Source organism: Staurois parvus, unplaced genomic scaffold (genome assembly GCF_062004578.1).
Source record: "Staurois parvus isolate SC_StPar_1 unplaced genomic scaffold, SC_StPar_1.0 ptg000423l, whole genome shotgun sequence".
Taxonomy (NCBI): domain Eukaryota; kingdom Metazoa; phylum Chordata; class Amphibia; order Anura; family Ranidae; genus Staurois; species Staurois parvus.
Genome location: NW_028318219.1, coordinates 2,074,405 through 2,094,384, shown reverse-complemented (window position 1 = coordinate 2,094,384; position 19,980 = coordinate 2,074,405). Strand labels below are relative to the sequence as shown.

The following is a 19,980-nucleotide window of genomic DNA, read 5'->3' as shown; positions in this document are numbered from 1 at the left end:
TAAAGAGGAGACGTAATGCGTCTTGTTCATAAAAGAAGAAGAAACTTTCTGCGATTTTTTAGCTTCAAGTGGGATCTGTGTTATAGTTTAAATCAGCCATTCTCAACCAGGACTCTTCAAGAGGTTGCTAGGGGTCCATTGGAGCTGTGACTGATTATCCTTTCATTTATTGGGCCCTGTATAATTCATTAGGCCAACCCCCCTTAGTAAAGCCAGATGCATGACACCAATTATGTTTTTAGCTGTCTGTAAGGGTGGCATTCTGACCACCTCTGTAGAAGCTGCATTCTTTCTACTGACAACCAACGTGGGGGGCATTTTCCCCCCACATTTTGGTTTTAGTACGGGCTTCCCAAGACCTAAACATTTTTTCTTGAATAAAAAGGTTGAGAAAGGCAGTTTGAACTGTTTTTTTTTTTTAAGAATCTAATTTTAAAGACGTTTGTAGACGTAGTTAGGTCAAAAATTAAGGTGAAAAATAAATGTCCTGCACTGATGCCTCACTCTTCCGTAACATCTTCCATCCACGGCAGCAGTCCCTAGTGGTGTTCTGACAATGCAGACAGTTCCTCTGCTACTTGCCCTTGGTTTCGGACAGCCTTTCTCAACCTTTTACCCCAGAGGAACCACTGAGGGAACCCTGCTAAAACCAATTAATTGGGGGTTATTGGGGGAAAACATTCTATAAATTGGTGGCAGAATACCCCTTAGAGTGGTGGTCAGAATGCCACTCTTACAGACAGGTAAAAAGATAACTGATGTCATGCCACTGGCTCACTCACATGGCATTGGTCCCAGATTTAGGCAGGCAACATCAAATGAAAGGTCAATCATCCACAGTTCAAGAAGCCCCTAACCTATGGAGTAACTCTGTTTGAGAATGGCTTAATAAAATAAACTTTATATTTAGATCATGACAATACAGAGGTGGTCAAGGGGTCAAATGTTTGCAATGGTGTTCCATGATCTGTAGTTATGCCCCTGAAGCCTATACTCCCCTTTCTTGGTGCCCATGCCACTGAACACCACCCCAATCCTTGGAAATCTTCTCACATAATGCACTTAGAAACAGAAACCTCGGAAAGCTTTGATCTCCTGGGTCTCCCAAGGTGATCACTGAAGCCTCATGCTGACCTTTATGCCACCACTGTAGATTAGAAACTAGGAAAGGCAACTTTACTTTCTTCTCTTTTACATTTATTTTATGCAACGGGGGTTGCATTAACCTAAATATTTTTGAAGGTGTCTTCATATTTTACATGACAGAATAAAGTATTTACAAAAGAGGTAGAGCCAGTCGCTTTGATGATCCATTATCCATGGCAAGTAAAAAAATAAATAAAGAGGCTTTAATCTGACCCCTGGTGCCCACAGCATACCCCAAGCAGGATAACAAACAGGTTGGAAAGGGGTGAGAGGTGATGAATGAGCAGAATAATGGACTGTGCTAGAGACAGGAGAAGAATTCCAGGTATGCAGGACAAATCTCTCCTCCCCGCAATCTCCATACACCTCCCATAGTCAAAGTGTTCTCAGCAGTGGTGGCACTGACAGAGGGTGTAGCCAGGGACAGCTATTCTTCTCCTCACCCCCAAGGCACTTGCAGAATCCCAGCTGCTGTTGTCTGCAGGGAGGGAATATGGAATGTGCTGTCTAATCCTTATCTCCAGTACAGGCATCCTTCCCAGTATCTGCTCATGCCGTGCCAACATCCCTTTTGTATTGTTATGATTTTCCCCTCCCACGTGCACCTTCATGCCAGCTATAAACTAATTAAAGTAGATGTAAACCCAATCGCGAAAATCTTATAGAAGCTTTAACATGTTCATTTAATTTCCAAAACTTGTATTTTAATATTATAAAATCCTCCGATTTATTTAAGGAACACCTGGTGATCTTACTATAGAGGTCATTGTTCAGGAACGTCCTGTAATGGGATGACAATTGCCTCCCATTTGTGTCACACAGGCTTCCAACGAAGACTACAAGTGGGTATTAGCACAGGTTGTACTTGCATGCAGGGGCGGACTGACAACTCATGGGGCCCCCGGGCAATAGGGGATCATGGGGCCCCTGTGTCCTTGCCCAAACTCAAAAAAGCCTATGAAAAAGGTACCAGGGGCATCTCATGGGGCCCCCTACTGACCCCGGGCCCTCGGGCAGTGCCCGAGTTTCCAAATGGTCAGTCCACCCCTGCTTGCATGGCTAACCATTGTCACTGTCAGGAAGCCGGTCCACAGCAAGGAGGTGCAGCAGGTGCTGGAGCAAGTGGCTGAACAGATGGGAAATCAGCTTTATCAAGATAAACAATAAGGATGAAAAAATAGGAAAAGCACTATTTTATTAAAAAGAACAAGACATTTGTTATAATACACAGAGCTTTTTGCAAAATAGAGGTCATCCAGGTGGGATTTAGATCAGTGGTGGTCAGCTTTCTTGATAAAAGGCCTAAGAGGCCTCAAGTGCGGTCCTGGACTTCACTAAAGGACCACACTTAATATTGTAATGCTATGGAAAGCTGTCAGAGACTTCAGACATACTACAGGGAGTGGTTAGAAAATGGGATTGTGCTGCAAAAGACAAGAAAAAACTGTAGACATGGCATGGCATCAGCTTCCAAGCCATTAGAGACTACGTAGGCACCACCAGGCTAGACAAATTTTGATTACAAAATTGAAGGAGCTAGGTGGAAAACTTTCAGTCAAATAGCGACTGCATCCTATCAGATGCAGTCGTTGTTTGAATATTCAGGCAACCGCGGGTGCCCTGGCATGCTCCTTGAGACATAGTAATGATCAGGAGCCAGAAAGGTGAACTCCCATTTCCATGAAATCCAATCACAGTGATCATATGGCTGGGAAGGCTAAAAATGCCTCCAGACGTTTGATTTACTAGTACAGGGATAAGCAAACATTTGCCCTCTAGCTGTTGTGTAACTACAAGTTCCATCATGCCTGTACCTTGAAAGTCATGTTTATAGCGGTCAGAATCTTGCAATGCCTCCTGAAACTTGCAGTGTCACAACAGCTGGGGTGCCGAAGTCAGGGGGAAGGACTTAACATATGCAAGCTAAGATTTTAGTGTTTGGATTTACATCTACTTTAATTGTTTTGGGTGGAAACGTCCTTTAATGTGTTCCAGTAACAAAAGCTGATCCTTCTTCTAGGACAGCAATGGGCAAATTACGGCCCGCGGGCCGTATACGGTCCGGCGGACCTTTTAATCCGGCCCGCGGATGTGGCTGTCAGGATGTGTGTAGGCGGGGCAGCGTAACGAACGTGAGGGGAGGGGAGCTAGGCTCCTCTCACAGTCCGCCCTGAAGACCGGAACGGCGCGGGAACACGGCGAGAGGAACGCGCGGAGCAAAGGTAAGTGAATTGACAAAGAACCAGCAAACACAAATGCTCCTGCGCTTGGGGATGGACTCGATGCAGGCTACAACCACATTAAGAATGTCCTGGAACATGCACACCTTGCTGCCCTCAAATGGACCGGGGAAATCCAAATATACTGAATGGGGAAAGAACAAAGAGAGGGCGCACAGGCCTAGTGCATTACCATAAAAAATGTTTAATAAAAAATAAAGTAGGTGTTGTACTCACAAACGACAATATAGTCAAGGCACGTCATAGAAGAACAGCTGGATCAACACCGTGCTGAGTAACAGTCCGCAATAGGGCTCTGAGGAAGAGGCAAGTCCTCGAAACGCGTCAGATTTGGATGTCTACATTCCCTATTGCGGACTGTTACTCAGCGTGGTGTTGACCCAGCTGTTCTTTTATGATGCGCCTTGACTATATTGTTGTTTGTGAGTACAACACCTACTTTATTCTTTATTAAACATTTTTTATGGTAATGCACTACGTAAGTGAATTGACACAGGGGGGACTTGGCTTACTACTTGGGGGGGAATAGTACTGTGGGGGATGAAATACTATATGAGGGATGAATTAATATGGGGATGAATTAATATGGGGGATGAATTACTATGGGGGATGGAATTACTACATGGGGGATGAATTACTATGGGGGATGAATTACTATATGGGGATGAATTACTATATGGGGGATGAATTACTATGGGGGATTAATTACTATATGGGGGATTAATTACTATGCTTACTATGGGGGAATATTACTATACTTACTATGGATGACACATACACATCATTCATCTACTCTTGGTCCGGCCCCCGGGTCCAATATATGAACCCATTGCGGCCCTCAAGTCAAAAAGTTTGCCCACCCCTGTTCTAGGACATGTCATACTGCTTGGGCACACAGCACCCCAGCAATATGCTAACTCTTTCAAGTGGCTATGACCCCAGATTTATGCAGGCACCATCAAATAGAAGGTCAACCATCCACAACCCCAAGGAACCCCTAAAAACCTCTGGAGGAACCCTAGAGTTCCACTGGAACCCTGTTTAGGAATGACTTATGTAGACAAACTTTATGGTTAGATCAATGAAAGCAGGGAGGTGGTCAAGGGGCCCCATCAAACTTTTGCTATGGTGTTTCATGATCTGCAATCATGGAGCATACACTTACCTTTCCTGCGGCCCATGCCACTGAACATCATGATCTCCTAGATTGTAAGCTCGAAAGAGCAGGGCCCTTGAACCCCTCGTGTATTGTTTTGTTACTGTATTGTCTCATGTACTGTCCCCCACTATAATGTACAGCGCTGAGCAAACCTTTTAGCTTTATATAAATACTGTATAATAATAATAATAATATTTCTCAGGATTGGAGTCATGTCCATTGAGAAACCGAAACTCAATCTCAGTCCCCGATGGCGGTCACACCGATTCCTCCTCCACCAGAGAAATATTAATAAGGCTTTGAAACTGCACTAACCCACAAAATGACAATACACTTACTCTAGGTCTTAGGCAGGGGCGGACTGACAACTCATGGGGCCCCCGGGCAATAGGGGATCATGGGGCCCCTGCGTCCTTGCCCAAACTCAAAAAAGCCTATGAAAAAGGTACCAGGGGCATCTCATGGGGCCCACTACTGACCCCGGGCCCTCGGGCAGTGCCCGAGTTTCCAAATGGTCAGTCCGCCCCTGGTCTTAGGTTTTAATTCCACTAGGACATTATCAGCTTAGAGCCTGTATTATCTCCAGGGTACATGGATGGATGTAAATGGTTATATGCACTCTGTAAAGCACTGCGTAATATGTCAACACTTTATAAACAAAGGACATATATAAATTGCCTGAACTTATAGATCTACTGTGGAGGAAAAAAAATGCTGACCATCTCAGAAGGAGATAAACAAACCAGTAAAAGCCATAAATTACGGCAAGCTTTATCACATGACGGAGGAGTGGAATCCCATCCCCGTGCTCTTTCGCATCCCACTGAAAATGAGAATGTGTCTCCCAGTTATACAAGTTAACAGTCATAAAAAATTCATTCTGCACAGAGACCCCATGTCTGCACCAAAATGGAATGTCCATCGGACAGGAGGACCTGAAGCTTAACGTACCATAAATAACAGATAGCCTTTCCCTGGTAATTAATGTAAACCAGGGGCGGACTGACAACTCATGGGGCCCCCGGGCAATAGGGGATCATGGGGCCCCTGTGTCCTTGCCCAAACTCAAAAAAGCCTATGAAAAAGGTACCAGGGGCATCTCATGGGGCCCCCTACTGACCCCGGGCAGTGCCCAAGTTTCCAAATGGTCAGTCTGCCCCTGATGTAAACACAAAACCACGTTTCCCAAGCTTAGAAAGGATAATTAAAAGGAAAACGTTCTATTCCCAAAGAATGTAAATATAGCCATACCTTCATCTCTCACTCCGTACTCAGTCATCTCTTTCAAATGTGATATTTCTAAATACGCAACCAATATGGAAAAAAACAGTACTGTTGTTGATATGCAACTTTTAACTTCCTATCAAAGTCACCAGTTAAAGCTGAACTGCGGGTATAAAACCAGTCATTTCCATATTTTATTCAATAGCCAAAGAGGGTATAAATCCACTTTTTGTGGACTAAACACCTTTGCAAACCCAGATTTTATTTTGTAAAATAGAAGTGACATTATCACTGTGCTGTACATAGTCTGTGCAGAGAGTAGAGCTGTGGGGCAGGTGAGATGGATACAAGACCAATCACTGTGCAGAGTGAGCACAGATCTGGAAGAAATACACAAAGCACACCAGGATTCAAGGAGGAATCCACATGATGAATGTATTTAGACAATATTAGTTTATTCCGGAGGTCAGCTTTAAGCTTTCATCTCCATTCACAGTGGCTTAGTAGTTAGCATGTCTGCCTTGCAGTAAATGGGTCATGGGTTCGATTCCTGTCCATGGCGCCTCCTGCATGGAGTTTGCATGTTCTCCCTGTGATTGCGTGGGTTTCCTCCGGGTGCTCTGGTTTCCTCCCACACTCCAAAGACATGCTGGTAGGTTAATTGGATGGGTTATGCACTTTTTTGGCCTGTTCGTGTGCCAGAAAGCACACATTAACTGCGCATAGGTGTGGTTGGGCCCTTAAAGGAACCCTGTCAGCACAGGGTTACTTTTACAAAATGTGTTACCTGTAAGAGTAGAGGCAGTATTGCATTGAAAAGCTGTTCCCCAGAAAGTGACAGTACTAGGGTTGTTGGTTCGAATCCCAGTTACGGCACCACCTGCCTGGAGTTTGCATGTTCTCCCTGTGCCTGCGTTGGTTTCCTCCAGGTATTCCGGTTTCCTCCCACACTCCAAAGACATGCTGGTAGGTTAATTGGATCCTGTCTAAATTGGCCCTAATATGTGTATGTATGAATGTGAGTTAGGGACCTTAGATTGTACACCCCTTGAGGGTTAGGGACTGATGTGAATGTACAATATATTTGTGTAAAGCTCTGTGTAAATTGACGGTGCTATACAAGTACCTGAAATAAATAAATAAATTCCTAATGATTCACCGTACTCGAATAAAAAGGTAAAAAAAAAAAAATCCAAAACGTTGGCAGACTTGATGGACGCGGTTCCAAGGTGTCACTTCCTCACTGGCCATATGAGCAAAGTCTATTTTAATTAAATAACAGAGTGGCTTAGTGGTTTGCACTTTTGTATGGCAGCACTGGAGTCCCCATTTGAAACCAGCTCAGGACACTATTTGCATGTTCCCCCTATGCTTGTGTATCAAACTGGGAGCACCGGCTGTGCCTGTGCAGCCGCTGCATCCCAATTGACACGAACGGGACTGCCTGTATAGGGATGCGCTGAACGCCTTTGCATCCTGTGCAGGTGAACACAGCCCTCGCATGGGTGTACGTCATACTCCACCAGTGTGGACATTAGTCTGCCATAATGTACTAATGTGCTGTGCATACTACTACATTATGGTATAACGTTCCTGGGGGCCCTTTTCAATTTTTTTTCAGGGTTTAATTCCACTTAAAGGTCTACTCTCCCCTGGAGGCCGTGATCCCAGTGACGCCATAGATTTGGAGGACTATTCTTTGCTATTGCATTGATTTAACCTCCCTGGCGATATGATTATTTCCGATTTTTGGTGCTGAAGGCGGTACCATTTTTTTGCATGGAAATAGGTAGTTTTTTATTGTAGGCTGTAATTTTTAGAAATAACTCACTGAAATCTGTCCGAACAAGAGTCTATTAAACATCCCGGGTATGATAAAACTTGAAACACGAAATCATAAATTATAATGTAATTAATAATCATAAAAAATAATAATATAATAATAAATTGAATTCAATAATATAATCAAACCAAAAACACTGAAATTTGAAATAGAGAGGTAAATTCGCACATCGCTGAGCAAAGTCGCAAAATCGTTTTCAGTGTCTGATGACGAATTTCCCCCACGAATCATTATCACTCAATTCTGCAAGTGGTTCTGATTTACTATCGCTGTTCTCTAGCTGGTCTAAAACCACTTTTGACATAAAGGGACGCTTTTTGGACGCCATGGACTTTTCTAAGTTTCCAGGCAGAAAGAACAGTCAAAATGTAGGCAGGGCACAGGACAAAGCAGTAGGGACAAAATATATGTGAAATGCATTGAAACAGCAATGTTTTACTATATAATAATAATTTTTAAAAAAATGACATTTTTAAAAAATTTCAAATTTGCCGCAGGTTCCGGCGCCTGTACGTCCCGAAGTCACAGGGACCGGAACACGGAAGCCGGATGCCGGCATCGGCCGGAGGAGATGGCCGGGGACGCTGCAGGGGACACATCGCGGGAGCGAAGGACAAGGTAAGTGCTGCAGGGACTCCCTGAGCAACGCCGCATGGTAAGCCCGAGTGTAGCTCAGGGTTACCGCTCTTGGTACTGAAATTTTACCCCGAGCTACACTCGGGAATACCGCCAGGGAGGTTAAATAACAGTAATTTATAATTTTTAACGGATTACTCCCTTTTTAATACAATTTAAATATGTATTTGGAACTTTCATACTTTTCTTGTAGGCGTATAAACTTTCTTTGTACAATGTTGGGACATGGAAGGTTTTGGAAGAATTTACCAGGCCCTGGTCTCACCGAGGCTGAGGACCAACGCTGTAGGCCAACACAAACAGGCCCGCTATAATGACTCCTTCTCCTCGGGGCTCTACATAGCATGTATGTCTTCTTCACGACAAGACGTCATTGCAGGAACACCCTGAGCATGCACAGACACATCCACAGCACACACAAACACTTGTGGACATGCACACACTTCTTTCCTGCACTAAGCTGAAAGTATGGTAGCTATGCAGAGAGCCAGCTGTAGATAAATCTGAAAAACCCAGGTATGTGCCCAGCCCCCGCTAGACTCTCTCTGTCTGCTCTGCCGGTGCCCCCCTCCCTTAGCAGGCACACCGCCAAGGATATGCACACATGTTACACCGCATAGTCCCGGCAACACAACATACACAAATGTGTCACTGTGGGGGCTTAGGGGGTCCGGGAAGGATAAGACATGTAGAGAAGGAGGGAACTAGAACATCATTTCTACCGGCACATGTATGAGATAATATCAAGCTTACAGTATTGCAGTGGAAAGTTTTTCTTTGTTTTATAAAAAGCAGGGAAGGGTTGGAGCCTTGGTGCCAACCTGTGGCCCTTTGGCCCTTTTTGTGTGGCCCTCGGGGCTCCTGAAGACACTTGTTATAGCAATGGTATCTAGCAGTCTTGTGTAATGTGTCTCCAGTCTATTATGGTCTCTTGAATGTTCCTAGTCTCCAACTCCTATATCATGGTGACAGCCCTGCAGCCATTTGCAGTCTCTGACCCTCTTTTGTATCATGTCCACAGTCTCTGACCATCTCCTGTATCATGTCTACAGTCTCTGACCATCTCTTGTATAATGTCTACAGTCTCTGACCATCTCTTGTATTATACCTACAGTCTCTGACCATCTCCTGTATCATGTCTACAGTCTCTGACCATCTCTTGTATAATGTCTACAGTCCCTGACCATCTCTTGTATTATACCTACAGTCTCTGACCATCTCCTGTATCATGTCTACAGTCTCTGACCATCTCTTGTATAATGTCTACAGTCCCTGACCATCTCTTGTATTATACCTACAGTCTCTGACCATCTCTTGTATCATGTCTACAGTCACTCACCATCTCTTGTATCATGTCTACAGTCTCTGACCTTATTCTGTATCACGTCTGCAGTCTCTGACCATCTCTTGTATCATGTATACAGTCCCTGACCATCTCTTGTATAATACCTACAGTCTCTGACCATCTCTTGTATCATGTCTGCAGTCTCTGACCATCTCCTGTATCATGTCTACAGTCTCTGACCATCTCTTGTATAATGTCTACAGTCCCTGACCATCTCTTGTATTATAACTACAGTCTCGGATCATCTCTTGTATCATGTCAACAGTCTCTGACCAGCTCCTGTATTATGTCCACAGTCTCTGACCATCTCTTGTATAATGTATACAGTCCCTGACCATCTCTTGTATTATACCTACAGTCTCTGACCATCTCTTGTATCATGTCTGCAGTCTCTGACCATCTCTTGTATCATGTCTGCAGTCTCTGACCATCTCTTGTATCATGTCTGCAGTCTCTGACCATCTCTTGTATCATGTCTGCAGTCTCTGACCATCTCTTGTATCATGTCTGCAGTCTCTGACCATCTCTTTGTATCATAGCTACAGTCCCTGACCATCTCTTGTATTATACCTACAGTCTCTGACCAGCTCTTGTATCATGTCTACAGTCTCTGACCATCTCTTGTATCATGTCTACAGTCTCTGACCTTCTCTTGTATCATGTCTACAGTCTCTGACCTTATTCTGTATCACGTCTGCAGTCTCTGACCATCTCTTGTATCATGTCTGCAGTCTTTGACCATCTTCTATATTATGTGTGCTTTCTCTGACCATCATTTGTATTGTGTCTACAGTCTCTGACCATCTCTTCTATCATGTCTACAGTCACTCCCCATCTCTTCTATCATGTCTACAGTCTCTTACCATCTTTTATATTATGTGTGCCATCTCTGACCATCTACTGTATCCTGTCTGCAGTCTCTGACCATCTCTTGTATCATATCTACAGTCTCTGACCATCTACTATATTATGTGTGCCGTCTCTGACCATCTATTGTATCCTGTCTGCAGTCTCAGAGACTGCAAACATGGTATAAGAGATGATCAGACCATCTCTTGTATCATGACCACAGTCTCCAATCATCTCTTTTATTATGGCCACAGTCTCTGACCAACTGTTGTATCATGCCCACAGCATTTGGCTATAGTGTCTTGTGTGCCTGCTGTCTCTGAAACTGAATATTCACTGAATTGTATGTGTGGCCCTTTCGTGATGTCGGGCACTGCAGTTGAGGGCCCCCCATATCAAGAAAGTTGACCACTATTGGGTTAGAGCCTCTGTCAGGTTAGGGAGATGGAAATTAACTCCAATGGGGCGATTGGTAAAATAAAAAACACATTTTTAGAGGTGGGGGAAGGGTAAGAACTGTTACTCATGGTGTAACCCACAGACAAACACTAGATCTCTAGATAGCCACAAGCACAATATAGATCCTTACACATACAGAACGCCCATCTGTGCTAACCACTAGTTCAACAGCACTGCATAGCTTTCCCCGGCTTAAAGGGACCTTGTCACTGATCTTAAAATCTCATATCGGTGAACAATAGGGGAAATGCTAACCCTTTCCTCCTTCCATGCCACCAAACTCCGCTCTCCTAAAGCTAGCTATATACCGATAGAATTTTGTTCGAAAGCTTTCAATTTCAAGGCCGTTTTAGTTTTCTCATGGTTAATGGCGTCAAGTTGACATTCACTTTTGACCACAGTGACCAGAGAATTTAACGGAGCTGGATGGAAAATTTTTCTCAAAGGAACAAATTTCAAACATGGTGTGCGGTTCAAGCATTGAAATCGAATGTTAAAAGCAAATGAAATGAAGTCATCGAATGTACTGCGAACTTCTGGACAGATGTTTGCATGAACTTCACTCGAAAATGTACTACGGCAGCTTTAGGAGTCATGGCTGCTGCAAAAACCTTCTGCATCCGATGCGGCCATGCGACTAATCCCCCGGTGCACATTGTGGTTTCCTTAGGCCAGGGTTGGGCAACTGTGGCCCTCCAGCTGTTGTAGAACTACAAGTCCCATGAGGCATTGCAAAATTGACAGTTACAAGCATGACTCCCAAAGGCAAAGGCATGATGGGACTTGTAGTTCACCAACAGCTGGAGGGCCACAGTTGCCCACCCCTGCCTTAGGCTCTACAGCACTACTGTGTCTTGTTGCAATGTAGGGACCAGACAAAGCTTTTACAGTGCATAGGAGGAGGAACCAAGTCCCCAACACGATCGGAAATGTCAGATGCAGAGTTTGCTGCCAGCATGATGTAGAAAGCAACCCTTGCCTTCTGGGGAAGCAGTGGTCTCTCTGCAGCGACTCAAAATGCTCCCTAATGAGTCAGAGGTACAGCTCTTCATTCAGCAGGCAGCATGAAATGTGCTGCTTGAAGAGTTATAGGTCCAACTTAGCAGGGGGTGATTCAGACCTCTGCAGAGAGACCACTGCTTCCACACAGAGAGCAAGGGTCCTCCTCTGCAGCATGCTGGCAGGGAAGAGGCTTTCATACTGAGGCTGCAGCAGCATACTAAAGAACATAAACTAAGCGCTCATGTACACTACAGCTGATAAAATCACGTTTACGAGCTGTTCGGTGTTTTTTTCAGCAGCCCCTGAACTCTCCCTAATGTTTTCCTATGTGTCCATGTACACATCATCGTTTACAGTCGTTTACAGGTATTTAAGTTTGACCCTGAGGAAGTCACGTGGATCGTGACGTAAACGCGTTGGTACGCACTGACATCATTTCCGGTGGCGCGGTGACGTCATTTCCGGAGGGATTGTGGAGCTGCATGCATTTCCTAGCATGAGAACCATGGAAACACACCCATGATATGGGAAAAAGCTGATCTTTGTCATTTTACATGTGAGTGGGCATTTTATTTATATTCATGTTATTACTAAAACTGGATTACACTACGGAGGATCTGCTTTGTTTTTAATGGTATCTTACACTGTTTTGTGGAATCGAGTACCTAGGAGAAGATATTGGAGGGATCTATCCAAACGTTCCATCCTTTGATGATACCTTATGGGGTGTATAAGGTCACCTACATAGCTGTTTGGCCCAGTGGGTCGCATCAAGGAGGTGAGGGGCCATCTTGGCCATCTGTGGATTGACCGCACACTGAGTGGCACTGTGATCACCTCACGGAGTTTTGCTGTGACTTTTCACCATCATTGATATTTATGGACTGCTGCACATAGTATTCAATTTATGAGCACCTAACACTGAATATTTATTGTGCATTCTATATGTGATATTTCCATTTATCTCATTTGTATTTTAGTATAGGTTGTTAGCGCTGCACTATTTTTTGTATTTTTATGTTCTTTCCTTGTGGTTGAGGCGAGTGTGTGCTGCTTATCAATAGGTGTTCCATTGAGCGCAGGAGTTTTTTACATTATCAGGTATTTGAGTTTACAGGCGTTTTTTTGAACGCAGAAAGCTTGGTTTAGCGGTCCATTTTATCAGCGTTTCAAAGCAAAACACGGCTAAATGTGGCAAATCGTGTTTATAAGCGTTTTCGTTTGAAAAATGTTTTTAACTCTCCCAGTTCCCGACGCTGTCCAGAGCCTTTTTTCATCATGGAAAATGCATGTAAAGTGTTTTCAAGGTACTCAAATGGGAAAAACACTGAACACAGGATGTTCCTACCAAGCTTGTCACACATTGTAATGACCAATTCACACCTCAGACCTCTCCCACCCTTGGAAACAAAAGATATGTTAATGACCATTCACACCTCAAATTCCTCATGAAGACCCCCTGCCAGGTGGCCTTAATGACTCCCTACACCAGACACCTTTCCCACCCTTGGAAACAAAATAAATGTTAATAAGCGACTCCCACCTAAGCTAATCTCAACACATACTGCTCTCTCTGCTTCTACTCTCTGTATTTATCTGAAACAGTTAATAATTTACCACTTTTCAGTGCATTCTGGGCATTTGGGAGGTTCTCCTGTGCTTATCTTTAAAAAAACGCTTCTAAACACAAAACGCACATAAATGAGTAATGCAAACGCAGCTAAACAGACATTTTTTACCTACGTTTTCCAGCAGCCAGTTTCCATTGTTCAGAAGTGTCCCATGTACATGGGGCCTAAGACTTTGTAAACATTTTTCTCTGATACACCATGAATGTATTTGGCTGATTTAGTCCTCATTCACACGGGACATTTTTACAGCGGCTGTTTTTGGCTTTTGACATTTTTTTTCTACAGCCTGTAAACCCCCCAGCATGTTATCCTATGTGTCCATGCACACGTAGACTATAATCAACGTTTTTTGGCAGGTGTTTTTTGGCTGGAAAAAAAAACAGAACTAGTGGGTTTCTAGGTGAGTTTCTTAGGTGTAAAACTGCTCAGACCCTGAAAAACGTGACAAAATGCGGTAAATCGCAGCACACCTGCGTTTTTGGACCTTTTTTGAGCAAAAAAAAACTTCCGAACACTAATGCAAAAATGCAAGTAACACACCTCCTATGTTAGAGTGCCTCCACTCTGGATGGAGGCGCACAGGGGGCACCTTTGGACAGCAGCATTGTTAATCTGGGAGAAGGCAAGTATTAGGTGCACTAGTAGATTTAGATACACTAACAAATTGCAGCCAAACTCCAGCTATTACTGGAGTTACACCAGCAGTTACAGGAACAGTTTTGTTCCTTTTGGGATAAAGGTTTTACATGACTAAATAAAGCTGATCATTGTAAGCACACCTGTCAGTGGTAAATGTAAAGTGATAATAATCAAAATATTCTAGTCACCACCAACTTACATACCAATACATCCTTGTCAGTGGTAAATGATTTGTTTTATCCCTCTAACTGCTACATCTGCAGTGCAGCTTATTCCATTGAAAAACAACAGACTCAGTGGCCAGATCACCAGGTGAAATAAAAATAAGTCTAAAAAAGAAAACTAATACAGCCGTCACATCTAAAAATATAATACGTTTGCTTTTGGGTTTAGTACAGATTTTACATATAGGAATGTAAACATAAATTGCAGCACACATTTGAATTTATTGCCCTATCAGAGTGAGAGCAATAATTCTAGGGCCATCATTCACAGTTAATTGTATACTGACAACCTGTGATCGCTTTTAAAGCATCACCTATGGAGAACTGCATAGGCACACACAACTTTGGGCCGGTATACACTATAGAAACGCAGTCCAGATGCATTTCCTCATACACGTTTTTGACGCGTTCCAGTGCGTTTTTTATGCATTCCAGTTTATTTCCCCCCCCTCTTTTTCTTCAATTTAAATAAGAACATGCGCTTTACAGTGCGTTTTGGTGCGGTCCAGTACATTCCTGTGCGTTTTTGATGCATTTTGCCACGTTCCAGTACAGTTCTGTGCAGAAAAATGCAGCCTGTTCTACTTTTTTTTCTGCAACCTGAATGCACTGGAACTGCAAGCACTGATGTGAAGTATGACATTACCAACCATATAACCTACTTTCTGTGTGTTTTGGATGCAGAAAAAAGCAACTTAAAACGCATGTAATGTGAACTGGCCCTAAAACCTGACATGTTTGGTATCCATCTACTCGATGTAACCCAATTTTCTATATTTTTTTATACCAAAAAAATTGGGTATTATATTGTGTTTGTTGGCACTAAAATTAATTTTAGTTTGTTTGTTTTTTCCCTTGAAAATTTGCATTTGATAAATAGCTGCACAAATATCATGCGACCTAAAAAAGTACCACTGACACCATTTTATTCTCCAAGGTCTCTGCTTTCAGAAAATACAGAATTGTAATAGAAAAGTAATTTTCTAGCAAAAAAAATGCTGTGGGAAAATTGTGAAAACATTTCCCCGGATGTGAAGTGGTTAAACATCGGAGCTCACCAAATACGGATGACAAGTTCAGTGATAAGTTTCTGCTTGCTAGACTAAGCCCCGATCTCTCAAACCAGTTCCTAGTAGAAGACTGAAGAATCTGAGCAGACATGACAGCCTTAGAATCCTCCAGGAGAATATTTATAGGTTCAGTTTGCATATTAGTAAAAAAAAAAGAGGAACTGCTTAGTTTAAAAAAAAGCAATGCACACTTGTATACATAGATATTTCTTTCAGTGTGAAAACCCAACCCCAGCATCAATTACCAAAAATAGATCCCTAAAACCAGGAAGGGAGGCATGTAGATGCACGGAGAACCCACGTACCCAGGGGCGGACTGACAACTCATGGGGCCCCGGGCAATAGGGGATCATGGGGCCCCTGTGTCCTTGCCCACACTCAAACTACACCCAAAAAAAGCCTATAAAAAAGGTACCAGGGGCATTTCATGGGGCCCCCTACTGACCCCGGGCCCTCGGGCAGTGCCCGAGTGCTCTAACGGTCAGTCCGCCCCTGCACGTACCCCATACGGACAAACACGGTCCTTTCAACAGATATATGCTCAAAAAGTAGGTAAACCCAACATTTCATATTCCTGATACATGCCTGCTGTACTGTGTACTTGTAGGAAAAAGTATCCTCTTCTCTTTGTATTGCTTGTGTGAAATTCCTGGTGTTCCTGCCAGTCCTTCTGCTCTTAAAAACTGACCACACAAAGCATGAGAGCACAGCGTAGTCAGTTTCCTGCCTGTGTTGAGAACTCAGCCTGCTCTCCTCCAATGTTAAGACTTGCCCTGACACCCCCTCCCCTCCTTCATGCACAACCATTCACCAGGAAGACCAGTGCTCTGCTGTTTCTGCTCCCTTAGCTCGTATGCAGCAGATAACAGAGGGAATGTGATTACTTATAAAAAAGGAAAAAAAAAAAAAGGATTTATTTTTTCTTCTTATATCTATACACAAATGTTTTGCCTTTCATTTCTATTTTAAACTGAATGGGTTGTTTTACAAGATGAGGGTTTATGAATAAAGTGATATTAAAGGTTCAAATAAAAAAAAAATAAGAATAAAAAAACACCAACAACAAACATTCAATGCAAATCCACTGCAAAGAGCGGCCCCAATCCCCCTCCTCTCAGGTCCCCCACCGGAGCTCCTCGCTCCCCCTCCTTGACCAGTGCCCCAAACAGCAAGCTGTTTGCTATGGGTGCACTGATGCATGCTCGCTCCTGAGCCCTGCTCTATGCACCCATAAAGACACATAAGAGTTTATTTACTAAAGCTGGAGAGTGCAAAATCAGGCTCACTTCTGCACAGAAACCAATCAGCTTTCACGTTTTATTGCCAAAGCTTAATTGAACAAGCTAGTAAATAAACCCCACAGAGCCACAGCTCAGCACCTACCCCCACCGCTCTCTCCTCATTGGCTCACTGGCTGTGATAGACAGCAGTGGTAGCCAATGGCTCCCGCTGCTGTTTCAGCCAATGGGGAGAGGGAGTCCCTGGACAGACGTGGCTCTCATGCACATCACTGGATCGAGAGGGGGCTCAGGTGAGTATTAGGGGGAAGCTGCAAACAGAAGGGGTTTTTTTTTTACCACAGAATGCACGAAATGAAGAAACCTTCAGCATTTGCAACCACTTTAAGTACGCCCATGTAAACAAGGTCAAATCTGCGGCAAGTATTCCTCAGACACTGGAGGTGAGCAGCACGGAGGCTTACTGGTAGTAATGGCGAAGACAGGAACCGTACTGTGGAGAAGAAGCAGATCTAATAGATGAGCCAAAAGGTATAGGCAGGAGACAAGTGAATCCAAGAAGAAGAGCCAAGCCACTGGGAAACACAAATGTTGCTCGGGCGCTGGATGCCCCTTTAAATGTGCACCGTCCAAGGATCTTGGAAGCAGGAGTGGAGAGAAAGGGAGCCTGGCAATGCAGGAATGTAGAAGGCAATTGATAACACATACCCACAGCCCGGCTACCTACTTACGACATAATAGCAACTGTGGCCTACACCACTGTTCAGCCCCCCCTGGGCCAAAACTTTCCTTCAGCAGCTATATTTTGGCAGAGATGGACCAAGTGGGACCAATTGCGTAAACGTTACCACATCCCACCTTGGCCAATCAAGATGTTGAGTATTGTAGAGTTCAGTTCTGCTTTAACAGTGGAAGATGCCATTTTGGATCAAACCATTCATCTCCTAGCCCTGCAAGCAGATCAACGTATACAGATAGTGACTGTTAAAGTGGACCTGTCACCACAGTAGGACCGTACATTGAAAAGCTGCTGCATCTTCACTCCCCAGGACTGCGTGAAAGTTCTACACTTTTAGGTGTGTAGAATACCTGCTTCCCCTTTGGCTACTGTAGTTCCTCCCACCAGCTCATACATCACTTCAGCATGTACGAACAGATAGGAGGAATCATAGCGGATGGCAGGGGAAGCAAGTATTTAAAGCGATTCGAAAGCAGGGGCGGACTGACCATTTGGAAACTTGGGCATTGCCCGAGGGCCCGGGGTCAGTAGGGGGCCCCATGAGATGCCCCTGGTACCTTTTTCATAGGCTTTTTTGAGTTTGGGCAAGGACACAGGGGCCCTATGATCCCCTATTGCCCGGGGGCCCCATGAGTTGTCAGTCCGCCCCTGTTCGAAAGGTTCTTTTATTTTTAATTAACAAACATGCTACACTCACCTCCTGTGTGCGGTGGTTTTGCACACAGCAGCCTGGATCGTCCTCTTCTCCGGTCCCCCACAGGTTCTCCTAGCCCCTTCCTACTGTCGGGTGTCCCCACAGCAAGCAGCTTGCTATGGGGGACACCGCTGTCCATTCACACACGGAGCCGTGGCTTTGCCCCGCCCCCCTCTTATTGGCTGACTGGCTGTGATTGACCTGCAATGGGTCCCGCTTGCTTTCTCAGCCAATGGCACCCGCTTGCTGTCTCTTACTGCCATTGAGGAGGCAGAGAACCAGAACAGCCGAGGCGGTCATTCACATTGCTGGATCGCAATGAGGCTCAGGTAAGTATCAGGGAGCTGGGGAGCCACTGCACACAGAAGGTTTTTCTACCTTCATGTATTGCATGCATGAAAGTAAAAAGCCTGGAGCCTTTACAACCACTTTTACACATCCACTGGCTGAGTACTTATTTATTACAGTTACTTATATATAGCGCCATCAATTTATACGCAGTGCTTATATATATATATTTTCACATCAGTCCCTAACCCTCACTGGGCGTACAATCTAAGGTCCCTAACGCACATTCATACATAAGTATACTAGGGCCAATTTAGAGAGGAGCCAATTAACCTACCAGCAGGTCTTAGGAGTTTGGGAGGAAACCGGAGTACCTGTAGGAAACCCACGCAAACTCCATGCAAGAGGTGCCATGGTTGGGAATTGAACCCATGACCCAATTACTGCAATGCAGAAGTGCTAACCACTGAGCTGCGATATATATATATATATATACAGTTGTGGCCAAAATTATTCAACCCCCACTGAAATTGAGTGTTTTGGCCAGTTTGACATTGCTTTTGATCATTCAGTCATCTTGCTTACATTTACATTAAAGAGGCACTTGTAGGTCAGACAAATATAACATAACAGTTATAATGAAATAACCACAAATGTCTTTTCTGTGCTCACAGCATTATCAGTTTTATTCAACCCCCAAGTGACATTCAATCTTAGTACTTAGTACAGCATCCTTTTACAGTTATAACAGCTTTTAAACGTGAAGCATAGCTTGACACAAGTGTCTTGCAGCGATCTACGGGTATCTTCGCCCATTCTTCATGGGCAAAGGCCTCCAGTTCAGTCACATTCTTAGGCTTGCGCACTGCAACTGCTTTCTTTAAGTCCCACCAGAGGTTCTCAATCGGATTTAAGTCTGGTGACTGCGATGGCCACTCCAAAATGTTCCAGCCTTTCCTCTGCAACCATGCTCTAGTGGACTTGGAGGTATGCTTGGGATCATTGTCCTGTTGAAAGGTCCAACGTCTCCCAAGCCTCAGGTGTGTGACGGACTGCATCACGTTTCCATCCAATATCTCCTGGTACTGAAGAGAATTCATGGTACCTTGCACACGCTGAAGCTTCCCTGTACCTGCAGAAGCAAAACAGCCCCAAAGCATGATTGACCCTCCACCATGCTTCACAGTAGGCAAGGTGTTCTTTTCATCATAGGCCTTGTTCTTCCTCCTCCAAACATAGCGTTGATCCATGGGCCCAAACAGTTCTAATTTTGTTTCATCAGTCCACAGAACACTATCCCACAACTTTTGTGGTTTGTCCACATGGCTTTTGGCATACTGCAGTCGACTCTTCTTATTCTTTGGAGACAGCAAGGGGGTACGCCTGGGAGTTCTGGCACGGAGGCCTTCATTACGCAGTGTGCGTCTTATTGTCTGGGCTGAAACTTCTGTACCCACATCTGACAAATCTTTTCTCAGTTCCTCAGCAGTCACACGGGGACTTCTCTCCACTCTACGCTTCAGGTAGCGCACAGCAGTCGAAGTCAGCATCTTC

General features: G+C 44.2%; 1 protein-coding gene across 4 annotated transcripts in view; it reads right to left on the bottom strand.

Moving 5' to 3' along the window:
- The window catches only part of ARHGEF1 (Rho guanine nucleotide exchange factor 1), a 162,308-nt gene that overhangs the window by 103,739 nt on the left and 38,589 nt on the right, over nt 1–19,980 (bottom strand). The window lies entirely within an intron of this gene.